This window comes from Girardinichthys multiradiatus, chromosome 5 (assembly GCF_021462225.1).
Source record: "Girardinichthys multiradiatus isolate DD_20200921_A chromosome 5, DD_fGirMul_XY1, whole genome shotgun sequence".
Classification (NCBI taxonomy): Eukaryota; Metazoa; Chordata; class Actinopteri; order Cyprinodontiformes; family Goodeidae; genus Girardinichthys; species Girardinichthys multiradiatus.
The window spans coordinates 3800048-3826012 of NC_061798.1; the positions used below are offsets into that span (position 1 = coordinate 3800048).

Consider the following 25965-nt stretch of genomic DNA (forward strand, 5'->3'; position numbering starts at 1 on the left):
TTTATTTCACAAAAACAGAAAGTCAAACACAGACATTTGGCCACATGAAAGTTTAAATACCCTCTTTGTAAAAGAATTATGCAAAATTGAAGACGGATCCATGAACTTTCTTATGGTTATCAGTATTTTTAATACAGGTAGAACCTTTGCTATCTTTATATGATTTTTCAAAAAAGATTCTGGAAACCTTATTAAGATATACATTTGGCAAAGATCATCAGAACATCAGACCTTTATTGGCGCTTTTAAGGTCCCTCAAAGATGCATTACAATGAAATCAGTCATTCCCATTCACACACATTCACACACTACTTACTTATTTCTCTGTCAGAGTAATTTTCTTTGCAAAAATTTGAACATAATTTGACTTCTATTATTCTTAAAATGTACATTGTTTTCTCATAACCCCTTTTGTTTCCACTAGGTCTGTTTTGAACGCTTCAATTCTTTTTTTTTATTCACCAAGAATCAATAAGGTGGTCTTAGTGGGTCCACCTTAAAGGTGTTGTCTGTTGGGTGTCATGTTATCATTGTCAGGTCAGTGAGGTTCATAAGTCAGTCAGAACCTTGGTCATTTGTTCTGTGCTCATAATGTTTCATAGATCCATCCTATGATTAGTCAGCAAAACTTCCACCTATAGAAGAAAAATTGATTGTTAATGAATGAGCTGCATTTCCTAGGAACACTGTCTTCCTCCTGGATGAGCATCACCTGTTGAAAAACTTACATCATTGTTTGTTTCACATATTCAATCAGATCTTTATATTATACCAGTAGGTGAAGTTGTTAGTATCTCATGTAGACTGGCATATACTGTTGCATTTGGAGAAGATCTCAGATTAAATAAACTTAGTTAGAGCTTCAATCCAGGTTCATTTTGTGTCTGCAGACTTTAGCCAATTTCTCTTTTTTTTATACATAAAGAACAAGATTCAAAACATTTTCAAAAGGCAGATTGTGGCAGAATGTAGACAAAACTGCTTATTGATTGACAAAATAACATTCAAGCACACAATCACCATATTAAAAGGCTCTACTTCTAGAGAATCACTAAACTTTTGGGGTCCGGTTTTGGCCCGCGGACCTTGAGTTTGACACATGCAGAGGTAGAGTTACAATTTTTTTCAGACCTTTCAGCAGAGACAGGCTTCTGCTGTGTGCAAAAGTTTTATCTTTGTTTTCAGGCAGCTGCATCTCTTTGTCAAGGTCGTTTCACAGAGCTGAAATTTAACTTCTCTCAAAGAGGAAAAATCAAGAATGCACACAATCTGAGCCAAATATGGAATTATTTCCCTGTAAAATGAATCTTTTGCATTTTATCATGGTATTGTTGGTAGTATAACACCATAGAATGATTTTTAAAGCACCTGTTTCTCACTAATGCTTGCCTACAAAATCTTTTACTCTCAGAAGACTTCTTTAACAGCATTCTGTTCTCCCTTCTCTAGTCATTGTTCACTGGGTTGTCCAGTTGGACAGTTTCCATGTTGTCCACATTGTCACCTCCTATTTTAACTTATTTTACCACGTCCTCTAAAACCATCTCTTAGTCTTTATAATTTGGGGCTACCTTGGTATTCTAACCTGGGATGGGTGGCGGTCCGCCCCCCTTTATTTGTTTTCAGTTAAGCTGAAAGTTTTTTTTTTTTTTCTGTGCTTTTCTTAAGGCATCAGTATTATGGCTATGTCAGTTAAAGGCTGCTCTTGTTGATTTTTTTAATTCATCTTTTTGTTTTAATCTGTTTATCAACTGTGTGCACTCAGGGACTGAAAAGTCCCCTTTGAAATTATAATCTGGCAAGGTTTTTTATTGTCTCTTGAATCTTTTGAATGCATAATCTCCAGTTTAAGATCCCCGTGCAGTTTTAGGATTTCAGTGATAATTAAGTTACCTGAAAATCCGTATTTTTATGCCATCGTGTACATATTTCTGTTAAATCAGAGCTTTTTCTCTGTCCCTTCCCCATTGTTCTTTGTTATTTTTCTCTTTTTAGTTTTCATTATTTCTAATTTTAGATCCCCTTGTAATTTTAAGACATCCTTTGTATCTAATTTGCCCAAAAACCCATGTTTTTTTTTTTTATTCCATCTATGACAGATCATACCTGCTCCTTGTACATAGTTCTCCATAAACTTTACCTCCCATTCTAAGTCAATTAGTTTACTTTGTTTCTTCCCCATTATGTTTTATGTTAGTTTAATTGTAGTATAAATGTCCCAGATAAAAGGTCACTGGCATGAGACTTTAAGGAGAGGACATTAACACGGCCTTCTACTGCGACTAATTCGCAGCGGTGTTAATTTTCTGGAATGAAATCTGAATCTCCAAAGTCACCAGTACGTAGTTTTAATCTGGGCAAAAGAAAACACAGGACTAGCAGAATCCTACTATGATTCTATTAAAATGCTTAGTCCTCCATACACACACAACACAGTCACACAGTTAGTTTCAGGTACCTTGTAATTTTTCTAAGTTAACTTGGTGTTATTTTATGAGCTCAATTTACTCCGTTCTTTTTACTTTTATAGCGCTTATTCTATTCCCTCGCAGGGGAATAACCCTTAGTCGTTTTATTTGGCCCCCTTCTTGGCGGGGCCCTACCTTAATTTGTCACTATTCCTTTCACGGTGGAATAAAAACCTTCCCAATGCAGCGTCCTTACCGGTGACGCACTACCAATGACTTTTAACTACTTTTCTTCTTTTATTTATATAGCGCTTACTCTATTCCCTCGCAGGGGAATAATCCTCAGTCGTTTTCTTTAATCCCCTTCACGGCGGGATTGTACCAAATTTGTCAATATTCCTTTCACGGTGGAATAAAACCATCCGAATGTAGCATTCTTTACCGGCGACGCACTACCAATGACTGTTAAGTACTTTTCTTATGAACTGTATTTTAAAACTGTCTCACCTCGGAGTTGACTTCTTGGTGACTCTCTGTGAGAGTCACCCCACGCCGAGGAAGGCGATAACCCACTGGCCAGGTGTGAATTCACACACACCGGGACTTTCAGCCACTCCGGCTAATGGAGGCTGTGCAGCAGTGCTTCGCTCGACGTCAGGCTTCCCCCACGGATCCCAGAGTCACTGTTAAAGCAAATAACCAAGGACCAATAAATGTTAGGTATTATTCAGTCAACTCAGCAAAAACAGGCATGGACATGAGCAGGCCAGGCGTAAAGTGAAACAGTCATGGTTAAGGTAGGCAAACAGTATAATCCAGCCAGGAGTAATGAGAAATGGAAAGTTTATAATGAGACATAACAGGTGCAGGCAATGGAGAGAACATGAGGTGGCACAAGTAAGCAGAATCTAGCTGAGAGTGGAAAACAAGTAAACACGAATGAGCTGATCAGATTTACAAGAGAACTGCCCAAACAAGGGGGGAAACTCTTACAAAAGTAACAGAAAATAACCTAAACTAAACCATGAGCAGGTTACAAGAAAAAGAACAAACTAAACCAACAAGAAAAAACTAACCCGAAACACATACAGAATGTGATGGTGGAGATGTGTGTGTACTGCCAGACCTGCTTTAATAAGGTCAGCTGCAAACAAACATAATATGTCATACTTGTACAAGGATTTGCCAAAATCCCATCTGCACCATACCACTGTTGACATCTTCTCCTAAAGGAGAGAACCAAGCATCCAGCCTATGATGTATTCAAGTGGTCAAACAGAACAGGGCCTGCTTCTATCAGAGTTTCTTCCTGCAAGGGCTCATTGCACAGGACATTAAGGAGGGAAAGAAGTACCCCACCCCATCACCACTATAAATCACTGACAGTTTAATGTGTTACTGACACCAGGCTGCCCACCCCCCAAATCCTCTTATAATTGCTTTCATGCATTTAGTTAATGCACAGTACACCCAGGCAATGAGTCTTCTTTATTAACCGCAGTGTTAGAAAAGCTCAGAAAACTCACTTATCAATTTCTTTCACATATCAAATTGTGACCAAGACTGGGAAAAAGGTCTTTACCATGAGATTAATCTGAGCTCAAATAATCTTTCATTCCACAGACTGTGCCCCTGAGATTGTGCAATATTTATACCTGCTAAGCTCTTATGATGGACAGTTTATTAGAATGCATGTCAATACAAAGAAATGCTCTTTAAAGTAATGAGCTTTTCCAGCTGATCAGTTAGAACTGAATGCACCCTTGTCTCTACTGTCTCTGCCAGTCTTATCTAATGTTGTGAAACCATTTACTTTTGAAATGAAAACAAAAGCTTTTTAAAAAACAGATTAATCCAAAAGTCTTGTGAAGCAAATGTGGCTAACAGCCCTATGTGCTCTGCACCACCGGTGCTGAGCGAGTGCAAGGAAATGAAGATGAAAAGGACTAGAGAATGATGGAGTGACAGATGCAAAAGCAGCCTCAAAGTACACTGCATATTAACAATATGTGCATAGTGAGGAGATAAGGTCTTTCATCCTTAGAAAGCTTTTTGTTTTGCCTTCATAAACTAAACCTGTGGCTGTGGTAGAGAGCAGAAACAAGTTTATCCAGCAAGATTATAGATTCAGTTCTGAATTTCAAGGAAAGGAACCATCAAAATTCCAAAACTTCTGCATTAGCTGGTGCCTCCCTGGAGACACAAACCTGAGGTTGGCTCTGACAGATATTGAGCAGAGATTTTCTTGTCCACTTATCTGAGAAACTGGACATTCAGAACTGCAGGTCCAGAAGCCTGGTTTGGTTCACTGAGAGGTGTTACAGCAATGTGCCTTATCAGTTTTTCTAAGGCCACCTTTGGGCACCAGAACCTGCTAGACCTCAAAGACCTTCATCTGTTTGAATTCCCATGTTTCTGCACTCTTCCTGCCTTTTCTCAGACTTTAGGCAGGTATTTAGAACTCCAATCTGTGCAAATCATACAAATTATTACCTTTCAGAGAGACACCAGTCAGGTCACAAGACAAACAGAATTCAGTCTTTCAGATTGGGTTTTGATTGATTTTTGAGACTGATGAGAAATTTTGTTCTTAATTAGACTGATATGATTATAATACACAATTAGTGTTATGTTTTTAATTCTCTACATAGTTTTAATAATATCCATATCCATTTACTACATCACCATCCAGCACCTAACAGTCTAGCCCCCAAAGGTTTTTGATAACAGTCCATTAACAGCTTAATTTATTGTTGTCTATAACAAGGAAATTTATATTTATGATGGTATTTAATCCCTGTCTCTTTGACTCTTACATGTATTTATTTTTATTTCTTCCTATAAACTGATTTGAGAATGACTGCAGCTCTATAACAGGGTCTGTGTATAAATTGCAAATAACTCTAATCTGCCAAGGATTAGATTTGAGGATTTAGGAGCAGAAATAATGATGAATGCGTGTGAGAACGGACTGAAATATTGATCCACTACACCATTATCTATAAGCAACTACAGAATCTGATCTCTACATTACAAACACAGCAGCACTAACTTTTTCAACTCAGATTATCTTTACACAGCGCCAGATTACAACAAATGCATAAAAGTATGTTTAATACAGATTGTTTTCAAAAGGTTTAATCTGACAAACAAGTGTAGTTGGCATAGCCAGCCCTACATAATTCTGCGCACTAGGCCAGGTTTTATATGGTGCACCCCCCATCAGCGATTTACAGAAATCAAACAGCATTTTTTTTAAATCTGTCTTTAATTTGTGAAATAACATGTCACCGAATTAACATTCTTAACAAATTGCAAATAAACAAATATACAAAAAATCTGAAACACAATAAACACCATTGCTACAAAATAACAATCTTGTAAATAAGTGAAGAAATAATAATAGTAGTAATACATTATAAATAGGGCTGCACGGTGGCGCAGTTGGTAGCACTGTTGCCTTGCAGCAAGAAGGTCCTGGGTTTGACTCCCAGCTGTGTTCTTTCTGCATGAAGTTTGCATGTTCTCCCCATGCATGCCTGGGTTCTTTCCAGGTACTCTGGGTTCCTCCCACAGTCCAAAGACATGCCTGTTCAGTTAATTGGTCTCTCTGAAAATTGCCCTTAGGTGGGTGAATGAGTGTGTGCTTGATTGTTTGTGTGTTGCCCTGCGATGGACTGGCAACCTGTCCAGGATTTACCCTGCCTCCTGCCAATAGACAGCTGGAGATGGGCACCAGCTTCCCCGTGACCCACTATGGAAGAGGCGGTATAGAAAATGACTGACTGACTGAGATTATAAATAGAACAATCAACATCAAATTTAAGTAACCACATAGTTTGAACATAACAATACCTAATAATACAATACATGATTTACACCATACAAAAACTAAATAAAATAACTATGTTCAAAAGGTATATAAAATACGTAGATACAACTATATACAAAACTATGTACAAAAAAAGACATTTTACAGGCCTCTTGTGGTGCTTTTTATTATTGCGTCCACTAGAGTGACCACCTACCTACTTAACCTGACCTCTTCAGCTACAGCTGTACTTTCCTGTATTTACTGGATATTAATCTGACATTGCTTTAAATTTGCCATTTTACGGGTTATTGGTAATAACTAGCTTTGATATACTTATTTTGAAGTTGCATTTTTTTCCCGATTTTGTGGCGCTCCCTGGAGGCCATGGTGCCTTTAGCATTTGCCTATATTGCCTGATGGGCCAGCCGGCTCTGTTTATTGAAACGCGTATTCTAATTAACTGAGATGTACGTGCATACATATGGGTCCACTTCATATCCAGTTAGCTAGAATTCAGTTCAGTACATATTCAGTCATGTTTTCTCATTCAGACACATCCAACAATAAAAAGTGCATTTCTATCAAAATTATGATACAGCACAATCAAAATCAGCTGATCATACAATGAAAATTGGTACATTTGAAAATTATTCACAGACTTGAAAATTTAAGCTTGTTTGAAAGAGGAAATTTGTAAATCGGTTTATGTGTGTGTGATGTCAGTAGAATGGAGCAATGGATGGGACAAACAAGAGAACAGCTGAGAATTAGACTAATAAGAGCAAAATGTGACTTTCTTAGCATACACATATCTACCTGGGATACCATCCTCAACATGTGTGAATAGAAAGAGCTGACTTGCCTCTTGTTTCACTGCAGTTGGTCTACCTGAGGAGCTGAGGTTTGCAACATTGGCCCCAGCGGACTCCCCAAGGTAAATTAATCGCTCAGCGGTTTGTGGCTTTGTGCCAGAGAGTTTGTTCCATCCTGAGGAGCCGAGCAGAGGTTCCTCTGCAGAAGGATGATTTTAATTAGGTCCTTACTTCAGATCTGAGAAGCTTTGGGTTTGGTTTACAATGCTGTCAGAACGTTACTAACATAATTCTTATTTGAAAGCACTAGATGTGTGCACTGCTTTTTGAAGAGAACAGAAAAGAAAAATGGCTGTTTAACAGAGAGGTGGTTGTTGCACGTGTGGTTGTATAAATTCATTGTAATGAAAAGTTACAAATCGGGAGAGAGAACTAGAGGTGAAACCAAAACAACAGATGAGGTGGAACAACAGGAAGTATATTTATATTCTTCTTAGGGTCAAGTTGACTCCTACCTAACCAACCAAACTGAACAACTCTTTGTTTCTGGGAATTAAGCTTCCTTTACTCCTTAGGACACTTTGTATAGAGCTAAGTTAAATCACATATACCAACATTTTAGGATTGGCTGATGATTTATCAGTTTATTTATATAGCACCAATTCACAACACATGTTGTCTCAAGGCACTTTACAAAGTCAGTTTAATCAAATCATACAAATTTGATACAGAAGTCATACATTCCAATTAATCCTAACTATAAAACAGTGCAGTCACATTCAATTCATTTTTCAAATTGGTTAAAAGCTTTTCTATCTAAGGAAACCCAGCAGAGTTTTTTTTGTCAACAATACACAAGTCATTCTACAATTAAAATAAAAAATGTGATTCAGAATTTAGAAATTGAAATAACACTGTTAGAAAATGATGTAGTTACAGAAATTACTAATAATGAACAGCTTAAACAAAAGAAAGATCAGTTAAGTTGTTTCTTGCATAAAAGGGCTAAAGGGGCTTTAGTTCGGTCAAGGTTTGCTACAGTTAAGGATATGGATGCCCCTACATCCTTCTTTTTTCATTTGGAGAGAAATGTCAGCCAGACAAAGCAGATGATGTGTCTTAGGCTTCCAGATGGAACTTTGACCACTGATCCCACCACCATGAAGGAGCATGCAGTGACTTAGTCACCTTTTTTAGACAGCAGGCCTGTAACAGAAGCTGTGTGGAGGCTCTACTGGATGGTCTTCCTCAACGTTCCGCTGCAGATCAGGCAATTCTGGATGCTGAAGTTTCATTGGAAGAACTGACTACTGCTGTTAGACAAATGGCTCCTGGCAAGACTCCAGGTCTAGATGGTTTGCCTGCAGATTTTTATAAAAATTTTTGGAGGCTGTTGGGAGAGTACTTGTGGGAGGTGCTCAAGGAGTGCACCTTGACAGGTAACTTGCCACCATCCTACCAAAATGCTGTTCTTTCCTTACTTCCAAAAAAAGGAGACTTGACTTTGTTGAAAAACTGGAGACACGTTGCCCTCCTTTGTGTGGATTATAAATTATTTTCTAAAGTGCTTTCGAATAGGTTGAAGAACATTCTTGGTTGAGCATGTAGTGACAGTGGACAGTCACTGGCGTTGACTTTGCAGCAATCCCTCATACTGAGCATGCATGTAGCGACAGTGGTGAGGAAAAACTCCCTTTTAACAGGAAGAAACCTCCAGCAGAACCAGAACCAGCCTCAGTGTGAGCGGCCATCTGCCACGACCGACTGGGGGTTTGAGAGAACAGAGCAGAGACACAAAGAGAAAACAGAAGCACTGATTCAGGAGTACTTTCTATGGGAAGGTAAAGTAAACGTTAATGGATGTAGCTCCTTTAGTGGTTTTATCTGGGAAGAAAGAACATATAAACTCTGAGCCAGTTTTCAAGGTCAGAGTATGATAGAGAGCACATATAATTACACAGAAAAAGCTCAGTCAGTAGCTATGTCCAGGAGAAAAATGGGGTTAAACACTGAAAGACAGGCCCATGTGGATCATCAGTAGAAGGTGAGCATTAAGTTGTTGTTAGCAGAAGCTCGGATGATGCCCCCCTCCAGGAAGGTGTCACAGGTAGGTACAGAGTCAGGCCAGGTGTAGCTTCTAGGAAGAGAAAAGAGAGAAAACAAAGTTAAAAGCTGAAATAACAGCAAATAATGCAAAATTGAAGAGTAGTGTGAGAATGTAGCGAAGAGGGTGAAAGTGGTCATTATGTCCTCCAGCAGCCTAAGCCTATAGCAGCATAACTACACAGAAAGTTTCAGTTCAGATTATTTAGTTAAACGGCGCTTATTTTCAACAATGTCGTTTCAAGGCACCCCACAAAGGGTCCCACTGATGGTCATTGTTATACAAAAAACCACAAGGATTGGGATACCACTCTCTGTCTGACTGATTATAACCATTGGAAAAGAGAAGGGGTCATACAGGTAGCAGAAATGGAGGGTGTGTTTGCACCTCAACCATAACTGAGCCGGTTTAGGCTAAACCTGACTCCCCCTTAGTCCATCCAACAGGGAGGCAGGAAGGCTCCCTCCCTGATAAACTAAGCCACTCTAACTATAAGCTTTATCAAAAGGAATGTTTTAAGCCTAGCCTTAAAAGTAGACAGGGTGTCTGCCTCACGGACCAAAACCAGGAGCTGGTTCCACAGGAGAGGAGCCTGATAACTAAAGGACCTGTCTCCCATTCTACTTCTAGAGACTCTAGGAACCACCAGTAAACCTGCAGTCTGAGAATGAAGTGCTCTGTTAGGAACATATGGAACAATCAGATCTCTGATGTATGATGGAGCTAAATCATTAAGGGCTTAATATGTGAGAAGGAGAATTTTAAATTCTATTCTGGATTTAACAGGGAGCCAATGAAGGGAAGCTAAAATAGGAGAAATATGATCTCTCTTTTTTAATTTTCATCAGAACTCTTGCTGCAGCATGTTGGATCAGCTGAAGGCTATTAACTGCATTTTGTGGACATCCTGTTAGTAAAGAATTACAATAGTCCAGCCTTGAAGTAAGTTTTTCAGTGTCACTCCTGGATAGGGTATTTCTAATTTTGGTAATGTTCCGAAGGTGAAAGAAGGAAATCCTAGAAACCTGTTTAATATGGGATTTAAATTATATGCCCTGGTCAAAAATAACACCAAGGTTTTTTACTTTATTACCGGAGGTCAATTTAATGCCATCCAGGTTAAGTGATTGACCAAGCAGTTTCTTAGTCTGACTCCAGTCCAAAGATGACAACTTCTGTCTTGTCTGAATTAAGAAGCAGAAAATTTAAAGTCATCCCAAGTTTTTATTTCTTCCAGATATGCTTGTAGTGTATCTAACTGGTTGGGCTCATCAGGTTTCATGGATAAGTAAAGCTGAGTATCATCAGCGTAACAGTGAAAATGTATCCTATGCTGCCTGATAATTTGACCTATTGGAAGCATATATATAGTAAAGAGAATTGGCCCAAGTACTGAACCCTGTGGTACTCCACAATTAACCCTGGAGTTTGAAGATGATTTATCATTTACATGAACAAACTGGAATTTGTCAGACAAATAAGATATAGACCTCTAATGACTTTATGGGATTCTTTTTGAATAAAATTGATTCTATTAAAAATAAGATCATTGGCATACTCCCGAACACTTCATCCTTAGTAAGTGAGACAGCATTGGAGGTAACTGTTGAATCTACGTGTTTGGACTGCGTTGATCCTGTGGAGCTTCCTGAGTTATTAAAATATTAGCTTAATCTAAACCTTCAACTTGTATGTTAGACCCAATTCCAACAAAATTATTGAAGGAAGTGTTTCCTCTGATTACCAGCCCCATTTTAGGTATGATTAATCTCGTACTCGTCGTCTTCCGCTTTATCCGGGACCGAGTCGCGGGGGCAGCAGACTCAGCAGAGATGCCCAGACGTCCCTCTCCCTACACACCTCTTCCAGCTCCTCCGGTGGGAGCCCAAGGTGTTCCCATGCCAGCCGAGAGACACAGTCCCTCCAGCATGTCCTGGGCCGTCCCCTGGGCCTCCTCCCGGTGGGGCCTGCCTGGAACACCTCCCGAGGAAGGCGTCCAGGAGGCATCCGGTATAGATGCCCGAGCCACCTCAACTGGCTCCTCTCGATGTGGAGAAGCAGCGGCTCTACTCCGAGCCCCTCCCGGATGGCCGAGCTCCTCACCCTATCTCTGAGGGAGTGCCCGGCCACCCTACGGAGGAAGCTCATTTCAGCCGCTTGTATCCGGGATCTCGTTCTTTCGGTGGCCATGAACCCAAAGTTCATGGCCATAGGTGGGGGTAGGAACGTAGACCGACCGGTAAATCGAGAGCTTCGCTTTTCGGCTCAGCTCTCTCTTCACCACAACAGACCGGCACAGCGCCCCCATTACTGTGGCAGCCGCACCGATCCGTCTGTCGATCTCCCGCTCCATTCTTCCCTCACTTGTGAACAAGACCCCGAGATACTTAAACTCCTCCACTTGAGGCAGGAACTCCCCTCCAACATTAAGAGGACAAGCCACCCTTTTGTGGTCGAGAACCATGGCCTCGGACTTGGAGGAGCTGATCTTCATCCCAGCCGCTTCACACTCGGCTGCGAACCGCCCCAGTGCATGCTGTAGGTCTTGGCTAGATGGGGCCAGCAGGACCACGTCATCTGCAAAAAGAAGAGACGAAATACTCTGGTCCCCAAACCAGACCCCCTCCAGCCCTTGGCTGCGCCTAGAAATCCTGTCCATAAAAGTTATGAACCGGACCGGTGACAAAGGGCAGCCGTGCCGGAGTCCAACATGCACCGGGAACAGGTCCGACTTAGCGCCAGCAATGCGAACCAAACTCCTGCTCCGCTTGTACAGAGACCGGATGGCCCCTAGTAAAGAGCCACCGATTCCATACTCCTGGAGCACCCCCCACAGGGCATCATGAGGGACACAGTCGATTGCTCTCTTCAGGTCCACAAAACACAAGTGGACCGGTTGGGCAAACTCACAACCCTGTAGAGAGTATAGAGCTGGTCCAGTGTCCCACGGCCGGGACGAAAACCACACTGCTCCTCCTGAAGCCGGGGTTCGACTATCGGCCGGACTCTCCTCTCCAATACCCTGGCGTAGGCCTTACCAGGTAGGCTGAGGAGTGTGATCCCCCTGTAGTTGGAACACACCCTCCGGTTACCCTTCTTATTAAGGGGGACCACCACCCCAGTCTGCCAGTCCAGAGGCACTGTACCCGTCCGCCACGCAATGTTGTAGAGGTGTGTCAACCATGACAGCCCCACAACATCCAAAGACTTGAGGTACTCAGGGCGGATCTCCTCCAACCCCGAAGCCTTGCCACCGCGGAGCTTTGTAACCACCTCGGTGACTTCAGCCTGGGTGATGAAAGAGTCCAACCCCGAGTCCCCAGCCTTTGTTTCCACCAGGGAATGCGTGATGGCAGGATTGAGGAGATCCTCGAAGTACTCCTTTACCGGCCGATAATGTCCTCAGTCGAGGTCAGCAGCTCCCCAACCCTACTGTAAACAGTGGGGCGAAGTGTTGGCGAAGCACTGCTTCCCCCTCCTGAGGCGCCGGACGGTTTGCCAGAATCGCTTCGGGGCCAACCGGTAGTCCTTCTCCATGGCCTCACCGAACTCCTCCCAGGTCCGAGTTTTTGCCTCTGCCACCGCCTGGGCCGCGGCACGCTTGGCCCCACGATACCCGTCAGCAGCCTCAGGAGTCCCACAAGCCAACCACAGCCGATAGGACTCCTTCTTCAGCTTGACAGCGTCCCTTACTGCCGGTGTCCACCACCGGGTTCGGGGATTGCCGCCGCGACAGGCACCGCAGACCTTACGGCCGCAGCTACGGCCAGCAGCATCGACAATAGATGTGGGGAACATGGTCCATTTGGAGTCTATGTCTCCAACATCCCTCGGAATCTGGTCAAAGCTCTCCCGGAGGTGAGAGTTGAATACATCCCTGGCCGAGGGCTCTGCCAGATGTTCCCAGCAGACCCTCACTATGCGCTTGGGCCTGCCAAGTCTGTCCGGCTTTCTCCTCCTCCAGTGGATCCAACTCACCACCAGGTGGTGATCAGTGGACAGCTCAGCCCCTCTCTTCACCCGAGTGTCCAAAACATGCAGCCGAAGGTCTGATGATACGACAACAAAGTCGATCATTGACCTCCTGCCTAGGGTATCCTGGTGCCAAGTGCACTGATGGACACCCTTATGTCTGAACATGGTGTTCATTATGGACAATCCGTGACTAGCACAGAAGTCCAATAACAAAACACCGCTTGGATTCAGATCAGGGAGGCCCTTCCTCCCAATCACGCCTCTCCAGGTGTCACTGTTGTTTCCCACGTGGGCGTTGAAGTCCCCCAGCAGAATAATGGAGTCCCCAGGAGGGGCACTATCCAGCACCCCCGACAGGACGCCAAGAAGGCCGGGTACCCTGCACTACCACTCGGCCCGTAGGCCGAAATGATAGTCAGAGACCTCTCCCCAACCCGAAGGTGCAGGGATGCGACCCTCTCATCCACTGGGGTAAACCCCAACACGAGATGGCTGAGCTGGGGGGCCACAAGCAAACCCACACCAGCCCGCCGCCTCTCCCCGTGGGCCACTCCAGAGTAGAAGAGAGTCCATCCCCTCTCAAGGAGATGGGTTCCAGAGCCCACGCTGTGCGTGGAGGCGAGCCCGACTATTTCTAGTCGATATCTCTCGACCTCCCGCACCAGCTCAGACTCCTTCCTCCCCAGCGAGGTGACATTCCACGTCCCTAGAGCCAGCCTAAGCATCTGGGGATCTGGCCGCCGAGGTCTCCACCTTCGTCCGCCGCCCAATCTTCTTTGCACCGGTCCCTCACGGTTCCCCCTGCAGGTGGTGGGCCCACTGGGGGACCACTGAATAGCTTTGCACCAAAATACATTACAGTGAATAGCTTTGCACCAAAATACATTACAGACTTGTTGTCAGTGTATCAACCACCCAGACCTTTCAGGTCTTCTGGCTCAAATCTACTCTGCACACCCAGAACCAGAAACAAACATGGAGAAACAGCTTTTAGTTCTTATGCTCCACTAATCTGGAATAAAGTCTCAGAAAACTGTAAATGCGCAGAAACCCTACATTGCTTTTAATCAAGATTAAGATTAAAAACTTGTTTAGAGTGGCCTTTGATTGTGCCATTTAAACATTATTATTTAAGTTTTAAGTCCAACTTTCCTTTCATTTTCTTATCAATCATTTTATCATTAATTTCTCATTTTTTATCTTTTTTATTATCAACTTATCATTTTATTCTCTTTAATTATTTGTGTTTGTTAATTGTTTAATTAACTTTGTGCCACTGTAATGTACTTATCCTATTACGTCTCTTTCTCTTTTTTTCATTTACATCACTTTGAATTGTCTTGCTACTGAAATGTGCTATATAAACAAACTTACTTTGCCTTGGTGAAAGTCACTAATGATATTCTCATGGCCTCAGACAATAGACTTGTGTCTGTACATTTTCTGTTTGATCACAATGTTGCACTTGATCCAGTCGATCACAATATACTCTTAGAAAAGGCTGGAACATGCTGTAGGGATCAGGGGAAAATTACTAGGCTGGATTGATTTTTTTTTACTAGGACATGTCATTTAAATCCCATATTAAACAGGTTTCTATGATTTCCTTCTTTCATCTCCGGAACATTGCGAAAATTAGAAATATCCTATCCAGGAGTTACACTGAAAAACTAGTCCATGCATTTGTTACTTCAAGGCTGGACTATTGTAACTCCTTACTATCAGGATGTCCCAAAATGCTGCAGAAAGAGTTCTGATGAAAATTAAAAAGAGAGATCATATTGCTCCTATTTTAGCTTCCCTTCATTGGCTCCCTGTTAAATCCAGAATAGAATTTAAAATTCTCCTCCTCACATATAAAGCCCTTAATGATTTAGCTCCATCATACATCAGAGATCTGATTGTTCCATATGTTCCTAACAGAGCACTTCGCTCTCAGACTGCAGGTTTACTGGTGGTTCCTAGAGTCTCTAGAAGTAGAATGGGAGGCAGATCCTTTAGTTATCAGGCTCCTCTCCTGTGGAACCAGCTCCCAGTTTTAGTCCGTGAGGCAGACACCCTGTCTACTTTTAAGGCTAGGCTTAAAACTTTCCTTTTTAAAAAGCTTATAGTTAGAGTGGCTTAAATTATCCTGAGCTATTTATGCAGCTATAGGCTTAGGCTGTTGGAGGACATAATGACCACTTTCACTCTCTCTGCTACATTCTCATACTACTCTCCAATTTTGCGTTATTTGGTGTTATTTCAGCTTTTAACTCTATGTTCTCTCTCTGTTCTTTCTCTTTCTAGAAGCTCCATATGACCTGGCTCTTTGTTTAGCTATTTAGGGGGACATCGTCCAAGCTTCTGCTGCCAACAACTTAATGCTCACCTTCTACCGATGATACACTTGGCCCTGTCTTTCACTGTTTAACCCTGTCTCTTAGCTACTGGTTGAGCTTCTGCACTGACTAACTGTATGTGTTCTCTCTCATACTCTTGACTTGAAAACTGGCTCAGAGTTCATCTGCTTAGCTGTCTTTCTCTCCTAGATGAAGCCACCGAAGTAGCTCCAACCATTAACATTTTACCTTCCTTTCCTATAGAAAGTACTCCTGGATCAGTGCTACTGTGTTCTTTTTGTGTCTCTTCCTTTTTGTGTTTCTTCCTGTTGAAAGGGAGTTTTTCCTCTACACTGTCGCTACATGCATGCTCAGTATGAGGGATTGCTGCAAAGTCAATGCCAGTGACTGTCCACTGTCACTACATGCTCTTCCAGGAGTGACTGCTACAAGTCTCTGACTTGATGCAATCTGCTGGGTTTCCGTAGATAGAAATATTTTTTGATCCAATTTAAATAAATAACTGAATATGACTGCACTGTTCAATGGTTATGATTAATTGGAATGTATGAACCTGACTTTATGAAGTGCCATGAGACAACATGTGTTGTGAATTCGAGCTATATAAATAAACTGAATAACAAACTCAGGTTTATTATTTATGTTGATTTTGGATTTATTTAGATTACTTATTCACTTTCACAGCAACAGAGTTATCTTTATGTTTAATTTGAGATGAACATGTTTGACTGAGGGCAGTTCTTCCCCCACCATTATCCAAGGGGACGCTCCGCCAACAAGGAAGTATTAGTATGTTTTCAGAGTTGATGTCATACATTTTATTAGATCACATCATGAGCGATTTCTGTCCCTGCGTCATCGCTACGCTGATTTTTATGGCCAAACTTGATAAAAGCTGGATGAAAACACAGTCCTCATACTCTGTGTCACCAACGCTGACATGCTGAGTTACATACACTCGCACGCAGGTGAACACACACTCCCGACAGCGGACAGAGAGAGACAGAAAAACATGCCGCTAAACCCTGGAAAGCAGGCAAGGATATCTGCAATTTTAAAAGCGCCACATTTTGTTTTGACGGGCGGTTTTGGACAGGGGCCAACAGGTGCCAGTGCCCCTGTAGAACTGGTCCTGTACTAATGACATATTACTAAATGAATTCTTATAATGATATGTACTGGAACAGAAATCTTAACCAATTGGTCCCTTGGACCACTTAGATTTTTTTACCTTTACAGTTTTACTTCAACAATGAATTAAAAATGAAGGTGTTGAACTTTTAGCCTTATCCATATTGAGATAGAATCACAGTTTTCATCTGCTAGATCCGAGCTCTGCAACCTGCGACTCCAAAGCCGCAAGTGGGTCTGTGGCTCACTTAATATATGAAACAATGAAATATTGCCCTGTCTTTTTTTTTGTTTCATTCTTTTGCTCTATGCCTCCATGAAAAAACACTGGCCCCACCCTGGCCCCCTGGTAAATTTTCTCTAAAACTGCCACTGTCTGCGAGTGGCAGCAGAACTAACTCTCCTACTCCTGGTACACAAGACAAAGGTACAAGTACGCAAAAGTCCAGTCACTGCAAAATACAGGGTTCTGTCAGAGGTGAAATAATCCCCTTGGCTCTATAAGACTGAGCTTCATAATTAAATATATAGATGATAGAGAGAGAGAGAGAGACAGAGACAGAGACAGAGAGAGAGAAAGAGAGAAAGAGTTTTGAGTTTATTCACATTGTTTTTCACACTCTAACCATCAATAAATAAAAAACACAAAACAATAATCCATAAAACAAAAAACTTTCTAAATCAAATAGCAAAAACTAAAGATGCATCATCCACTGAACACAAAACATCATTAATACCCCACTTACTTACAAAGACAGCTATGTTCTTTGTCAACTTAAAAAATTCAAATTCCACACGAACACGAGCAACTACCAGTCGCTTAAATAAAACACAAACGTCTTCCGTTTGATGTCCATTAATTTTGTTCTTTCTTGATATCCATATTGTTAATTTTGCCATCCCAGAAATAAAATTTAAAAGTATGTAAATAGATTTCTTTCTGGCACAATACCGTGGACCATAAATAAAAATACAGTTAGAAAACTGTACACCAAACCCACCAAACAAATGATTCAAGAGAACAAAAAGAGAATTCAATCTTGAACATTCAACAAAAATATGATACAAAAGTTCCTCCTGCAAACAATAAGGACAGGCAACACTAATGTCAGGATTAAGGTGTGCCAGATACCTGTTTGTAGCTATGGCCCCATGCACAATCCTCCACTGGAGGTCACCCACCCGTTTCTCAATAGGGGGTTTGTATAGGGACTGCCAACAGCCTCTTGGGGTAGAGCTGGTGTCAAAAAACTCAGTCCACTTTGACACCCTCACCTCTGCCAAAAACCGTAGATTTAGAACCTTCATGCAGATATTGTACAAGACTTTCTTCCCCAAGCCTTCAAAACAACCTAGTGGTGCATCTTGTGGAGACATCAGTTTTCCTGGCTCATCCTGCCATTGGTCCACTGCAGGAGAGACAATTAGGGAAGGAAACACATACTCATACTCATCATCCCATTGGTCAAATAAAGCACTACTAGCAACAAACGCTCTGACGGAGTCTGGCAGAGAAGCGCAGGTTTCCTCTTTCAGTCTTAACACAAGTCGGTTAGATCGCACATCAAGACTCTCAGTGAGACTGGACACAGACAGCTTCATCAAATGACCCAGCTTCACACAGCCTGCTTCTCTCATCTTAGATCTTAAAGTAACAGATGAAAACAGCCATGGCGAAATGAAATTATTTTCAAACAGAGGTTCTTCAAATACCCACATCCCTGGCGTTGCATCAGTCTTCCTCTCAAAGGTGAGAATCTGCGAAGCATTTAAAACCGATTGATAGAAAGGAGTAAGACCATTTAAGTCCAAGGCTCTTTGTCATAGCAAAAAGAGATGTTTATCATATCCAATACGTCCTGCTTTCCTCAGAAGACGTGCAGTATCCACCCATAGTAATCCAACACCATATAACAGTTTCCGCGCTGTCTGAAGCCTGAAAGCCGTGATCCGTGAAGTTATATCTATGAGTCCTTGTCCTCCCTCTTCTACTGGTAGGTACAGGGCTGCAGCTCTCACCCAATGTCGTCCAGACCAGAAAAAATCCACTAGAGTCCTTTGGAGACATTGTATGAGAGATAATGGTGGTGTTAACCCTGTCAGCTTATGCCAGAGGGCCGAAGCAACCAAGTTATTAACTACCAAAACCCTTCCCCTGTAAGACAGCTGAGGCAGCAGCCATTTCCATTTGGATAGTCTCGCACACACTCTCTCCATTAAACCCATCCCCAAAAAAACACCCAAGAATTTTAAACCTTGGTTAACCCAATGAATATTACCTGGTAATTTAGGGAGATTATTAGTCCATGGACCAATTTTTAAGGCAGAGCTTTTTTCCCAGTTCACTTTAGCTGAAGAAGCTTTTTCATAAAGTTCCAAACAATGTTGAAGACCCATAACATCATTCTGATTTTTAATAAAAAAATTTATATCAAAAGCATAAGCAGAAACCACTAAACCTGAATAATTTGACAAACCTGGGAGAATTACACCAGTTAGAGTAGAGCGCAGTTTGTGTAAAAGAGGTTCAACTGCAATAGAATACAACTGTCCTAATATGGGACATCCTTGTCTAATACCTCTCTGAACTTTAACTGGACAGCTTAATCCTCCCCCAACTTTAATTACACAAAACACTTCATTATACAATAAACCCAACAAAGAAATAAACCCATCACCAAATCCAAAAGCTCTAAATGTTGAAAAAAGAAAACAACAATCAACCCTATCAAAGGCTTTTTCCTGACATCAATTTCATAAAGTTTACAAATGTCAAACAAGTCTCTGAAAAGAAAAATATTATCCATGATAGATCTGTCAGGTACACAATATGACTGATCTCTGTGTATGATTAATTCAAGAATGTTCTTCAACCTATTCGAAAGCACTTTAGAAAATAATTTATAATCCACACAAAGGAGGGCAACGTGTCTCCAGTTTTTCAACAAAGTCAAGTCTCCTTTTTTTGGAAGTAAGGAAAGAACAGCATTTTGGTAGGATGGTGGCAAGTTACCTGTCAAGGTGCACTCCTTGAGCACCTCCCACGAGTACTCTCCCAACAGCCTCCAAAAATGTTTATAAAAATCTGCAGGCAAACCATCTAGACCTGGAGTCTTGCCAGGAGCCATTTGTCTAACAGCAGTAGTCAGTTCTTCCAATGAAACTTCAGCATCCAGAATTGCCTGATCTGCAGCAGAAAGTTGAGGAAGACCATCCAGTAGAGCCTCCACACAGCTTCTGTTACAGGCCTGCTGTCTAAAAAAGGTGACTAAGTCACTGCATGCTCCTTCATGGTGGTGGGATCAGTGGTCAAAGTTCCATCTGGAAGCCTAAGACACATCATCTGCTTTGTCTGGCTGACATTTCTCTCCAAATGAAAAAAGAAGGATGTAGGGGCATCCATATCCTTAACTGTAGCAAACCTTGACCGAACTAAAGCCCCTTTAGCCCTTTTATGCAAGAAACAACTTAACTGATCTTTCTTTTGTTTAAGCTGTTCATTATTAGTAATTTCTGTAACTACATAATTTTCTAACAGTGTTATTTCAATTTCTAAATTCTGAATCACATTTTTTATTTTAATTGTAGAATGACTTGTGTATTGTTGACAAAAAAACTCTTATCTGAGCCTTTCCAACCTCCCACCAGTCAGTTAAGGATGTAAAACCTGATTTTCTTGCCTTCCATATCTGCCATTCTCCACTGGAACCTATGGAGATGGTCTTATCATAAGTCACAGAGTAGTGGTTTCATTCTGGTTCTGATAGAGATTGGACCTGGTTCTGATGGGGGTTTGTTCCTGATTCTGTTAGAGGACTCCTCCTGGATCTGAGGAAGATTTGTACCTGGTTCTGATAGAGTTTGGACTTGTTTCTGATGGATGCTTGTACATGGTTCTTGTCTAGATTTGTTCAAGGATCTTATGTAGATTTTTGCTAGGTTCTGGTGGAATTGGGACCTGGTTTTGATTAAGGTTTCTTCCTGGTTCTGATGTTGATTTGTACAAGATTCTGATGGATGTTTCTTCCTGGTTCTGATGTACGTTTCTTCCTGGTTCTTAAGAAAATTTTTAAACGGTTCTTAAACAGATTTTTCTACTGGTTCTGATGGAGCCTTTTGCCAGGTTCTGATGGAGTTTGGATCTGGTTCTTGTAGAGGTTTCTTCCATTTTCTGATGGAGTTTGGATCTGGTTCTGATGGAGATCTGTATCTGGTTCTGGTGGAAGTCTGTACCTGGTTCTGATGGATGTTTCTCCTTGGCTCTGATAGAGTTTGGACCTGGTTCTGATACAGGTTTGTACTTGGTTATGATACGTGTTTGTACCTGGTTCTGGTGGAGATCTGTTTCTGGTTCTGATTGAGCTTTTTGCCAGGTTCTGATGGAGTTTGGACCTGGTACTTATAGAAGGTTCCTCCTGGTTCTGAAGGCGATTTGGACCTTGTTCTGGTGGAGGGTCCCTAACTGGTTCTGATGGAGATTTCCTCCTGGTTCTGATGGAGTTTGGGTCTGGTTCTGATGGAGATTTGTTCCAGGTTCTGATGGATTTTGGAACTGGTTCTGATGAATGTTTCTCCTTGGTTCTGATAGAATTTGGACCTGGTTCTGATACAGGTTTGTACCTGATTCTGATGGAGATTTTTTTCTGGTTCTGGTGGAGATTTCCTCTTGGTTCTAATGGACTTTGGGTCCGGTTCTGATGGAGATTTGTTCCAGGTTCTGATGGATTTTGGAACTGGTTTTAATAGTGGGTTCCTAACTAGTCCTGATTGGGGAATTCCTCTTGGTTCTGATGGAGTTTGGGTCTGGTTCTGATGAATGTCGGACCTGTTTCTGATACAAGGGTCCTCCTGACTCTGAAGGAGATTTGGACCTGGTTTTGGTGGAGTTTTCTTACTGGTTCTGATAGATTTGACCTGGTTCTGATAGACTTTGACCTGGTTCAGATGGAGTTTTGTATATGGTTCTGATGAAGATTTGTACCAGGTTCTGATGGAGCTTGGACCTGGTTCTTATAGAGGTTTCTTCCTGGTTCTAATGGAGTTTAGATCTGGTTCTGATGAATGTTTCTCCTTGGCTCTGATAGAATTTGTACCTGGTTCTGATACAGGTTTGTACCTGGTTCTGATAGGTTTGACCTGGTTCTGATAGACTCTGGACCTGGTTCTGTTGGAGATTTCCTCTTGGTTCTGATAGAATTTGGACCTGGTTCTGATACAGGTTTGTACCTGGTTCTGATTCAGGTTTGTACCGCGTTCTGATACAGGTTTGTACCTGGCTCTGATGGAGAGTTTTTCCTGGTTCTGATGGAGTTTGGGCTTGGTTCTGATGAATGTTGGACCTGGTTCTGATGAATGTTGGACCTGGATCTGATAGAAGGGTCCTACTGATTCTGAAGGAGATTTGGACCTGGTTCTGGTGGAGTTTTCTTCCTGGTTCTGATCGTTTTGACCTGGTTCTGATAGACTTTGGACCTGGTTCAGATGGATGTTTTCTAACTGGTTCTGTTGGAGATTTCCTCTTGGTTCTTTTGGAGTTTGGGTCTGGTTCTGATGGAGATTTCTTCCAGATTCTGATGGATATTGGACGTGGTTCTTATAGATGTTTCTTCCTGGTTCTGACAGATTTTTGACCTGGTTCTGATGGAAGGTTCCTAAGTGGTTCTGATGGATATTTTCTCTTGGTTCTGATGGAGTTTGGGCCTGGTTCTGATAGAGACTTGTTTCAGGTTCTGATCTAACGGCCTATATGCGAAAGTCTATGAAATTGCCTTTTAAATTTAATCACTGTTGTCCAGCTGTTAGAACAGCAGTACATGTTTTTTAAGTACTCAACACAAAATGGCCGCCAGTAGTTGCCTCCTATTAAGATGGTTAAAGGGTTAGGGGTCAGGTCAGGTTTAGGCCATAGAAACGAATGAAAATGAATGGAAGTCAATGCAAAGTCCTCAAAAAGATATTAATACATGGATGAGTGTGTGTGTGTGTGTGTTCTTGTACTTGTTGCTGAGTGAGAACCATTTTTTGTATTTTTATTGCAAAGTGAGGACATTTTGACAAAGTGAGGACATTTTCCTGGTCCTCACTTTTTCAAATTCCGTCCTTGGGACAGGGGTTAGGTTTAGGAATAGGGTATGAATTGAGTTATTGTTAGGGTTAGGGTTAATGTTAGGGTCAGGGTTAGGCACTAAAAATCAAGGAAAATGAATGGAAGTCAATGAAAGTAACCGAAAAGTCCTCATAAAGATTGTTAAACATGTATGTGTGTGTGTGTGCGTGTGTGTGTGTGTAGGAGACAGGGAGACAAGAGAGGCAGAAGAAAGACAGAGTCACATCCAGACATATACAGTGCAAGATACACAGAGCTATAAATAGAACAGTGAGGAGTGAATCAGCCAATCAGCAAAGAGTGTCAGTGTAACTTGACACCTGCAGCATTTCTAATGCAGCACCTCACTATTGTCTCCCCCTGGCCTGGGCTTTTAACATGGAGGCGCATGCTCCCGAACTACCGCCCATAGCTCGAAAACCGTAAGGGCTATCGACGTCATTCTTGGACCGTTTTTCTCAGAACGGACAACATTTTTGTTGAAAATATAATATCAAAGGCACAACACCAGGTGAAATGAAAGGGAAAAATGGAGAAAAAGACAAAACTACCTGAACATGCTCTCGAACATCTAATAACTCAGAAACTATAAGGGCTATTGATTTGATTCATGCACCGTATGAATCAGCAGGCATGGACCTTCTCAGGTTTCTACAAAAATCTGTCTGGGAGGTGTGACCCTGTGGAAAAGGGAATCATTTTGACCATTTTTAACCTGAGTGAAGGTGAATTTTTCACTCTCACACAAACCTACTTCACGAGGAAAAGATAAAAGGTATCCAAAACATTTTTGGACCGTAGGTATTAGTAGGGATCGGTGAACAATCCTGGAGATTTTCATGTGTCTACATAAATCTGTGTAGGAGATGTGACAGTGTAGAAAAGTCGATAATTTTGAAAATGTTCAATTTCAAGCAATTTTGGGAAGGACAAATTTGGTACTCCTAAACAAACCTTTTTTATTGCAAAATGATAAAAGGTATCAAAACTACCCGCCCTTCTCTCCTCCAGTCTGTCTCATTTAAACACTCACTGTGTGTTCCTTAAACTATCAACACATTTATACGTTTAAATTCATCAATTCAAACATTCTCTTCCTCACATCTTTGGCTTCATTCAGATTTAACGTGGAAACCCTAAGGTAGCTCATTACCATAGATGGGAGGATTAACACTAAAAGAAAATATAGAAAGTTAGCAAGCTAGCAAGCTAAGTTTTCTAATAAATTTTTTAACCGGTAAACTTCTTTGTCAGTGTAATCCCCTTTTCTTTTATAATTCAACTGATCTAACATACACAAAAAACTGTTTCAGGACAAAAATCCTCTACTTTAAAATTGTTCATGTTCTAAAAGTGCCCAAAGTTACATAAATAGCATAATCACAATCCTCTACTCGCACATTAACAATAGATTAAGGTCTTGCAACCAACCGGCAAAATGCAAAACGTTCCGAAAAGCAACCGATAACCTTTAACTCCACAAACACAACCTAATCTAAGTAAAATACCCAGAAAAACACATCAGAGATAGAAAAAGCAAAGTTAGAAATTCTCAATCTCTCAATCCACTCACCCCACCAACCCCCAGCATGCAGCGTGAAAGAAAGAAAGAAAATAAGGACTGAAAGATGAAAAGAGACAGAAACAGATAAAAGATGTGATAAAGAGAATGACAGGAAGATAGAAAAATAAGAAAGATGAAGAGACAGTTAAAAAAGATAAAGAGATTATCTATAAATACAGCAGGTGAACAAAGATAAACAAAGAACATTTTAGAGTTTTTGTTTCCTTAGGAATGTTCTATCGAATAAGGAGGGGGGGCTTAGCACAATTGTGGTATAGCAAAATTGCTCAGGGGGTACAGAAGTCAAAAAAGGTTGGGAACCACTGGTTTATTGCACCACGCAGTGAGGAAATAACACTATGAACAAGAGAATTAATTTGTGAAGAGGAAGAAACAAAAGTATTGCCCTCATCTGTTTTTTTCTGTGATAATGAGGAAAGTAAAAATGGAACACATTGTAAAGGTTGTAACAGGTTGTTACATCATTGTCTGATAATGATCTACTATAATGAAATTTTCTCTCAGTTATTCAGAACAAAGGTTGTTAAAAATGGGCAGACAGGACAAGGTTATGAGGAAATATTGTTATTTCTTTACACTCAATACCATATGTCAGCACAAGGTCCAGAGAATGAAGACAAAGGTTTGCTAATCTTTTGAGCAAAGCCAAGTGAGTTTAAGATAGTATTAAAAGCTATGTTTAGGCTAACAGTTTCAAGATAAATGTTAAAATTCCCCACTATAATGACCTTATCCGTATTTAACACCTCACAGTCTGAGAAATTATCTAAAAATTGAGAATAAGGACCTTTTGGACCCTGCTAGATCCCGGCTAGATGCCGTCTGTCCGGATCAGACCAGGTTTTCCCCAAAATGTTCGCCAATTATCAGTGTAGCCCGCATCGTTTTCAGGACACTACCTAGACAGCCAGTGGTTGAATGACAGCATGCGGCTACACATGTTACAATGGTCAGATCAGGAAGGGGACCAGAGAAAATTACGGAGTCCGACATTGTTTTGGTAAACTTACACACCGAAGTAACACTAACTTTGGTGAGCTCCAATTGGCGTAAACGCGTGTCATTACCACCAGTTTGAGTAACAATTTTACTTACTGTATTTACGATGGCAAACAGTTGACTATGGTCACTGGTGTCTCTAGTGCCACATTTAAGAGATGAGTAGAAAAGGCCACAAAATCATACATTAATAATATTTCTGACTGTGGAACTGCCAATGATGAGCGGGGTAACACTGTTAGAAACACAGACAGGTTGGTGGTGACCCGTGGGCTGGGATCTAGGACAATGCTTTCTACGTCCGTCACCCATCTGGCCTGAGGGCTCTGCTGGAGCACTGCTAGGGGAGCTACCCTCGACGGGTCCGTGCTGGAAAAGCGGCCTCTTCTATCTGCTGATTTTTCAACAGCGTGGAGCCAGGCCCCTAATTCCAACACCCTCATCTCCAAAGCAACTAAAATGCTACATTTACTATAGGTACTATTATCACTAAAGGAGGCAAAGGAGTAACTGAACATCTGACACAGACAGCAGGATAGAGGAGGAGACTCAGAGAAAGACAACAGAATGGGTAGCCATGGTGGAGCTCTACAGGCTAAGAAATAAAATACTGTATTCTACTCTACCATCCATCCATCATCTATACCTACCTATTTCAGCTCAGGGCTATGGGGGACGGGTGTATGTAA

General features: G+C 41.5%; 1 protein-coding gene across 2 annotated transcripts in view; it reads left to right on the plus strand.

Moving 5' to 3' along the window:
- LOC124869194 (glycine receptor subunit beta-like) overlaps nt 1-25965 on the plus strand; it is a 77447-nt gene that overhangs the window by 25829 nt on the left and 25653 nt on the right. The window contains exon 2 of one of the 2 annotated variants that reach the window (XM_047366963.1): nt 7102-7156. The exons of the other annotated variant lie outside the window; for it this stretch is intronic. The gene's annotated coding sequence lies outside the window, so the exon portion shown is untranslated. The remainder of the gene's footprint in view (nt 1-7101; nt 7157-25965) is intronic. 2 annotated transcript variants of the gene reach the window in all.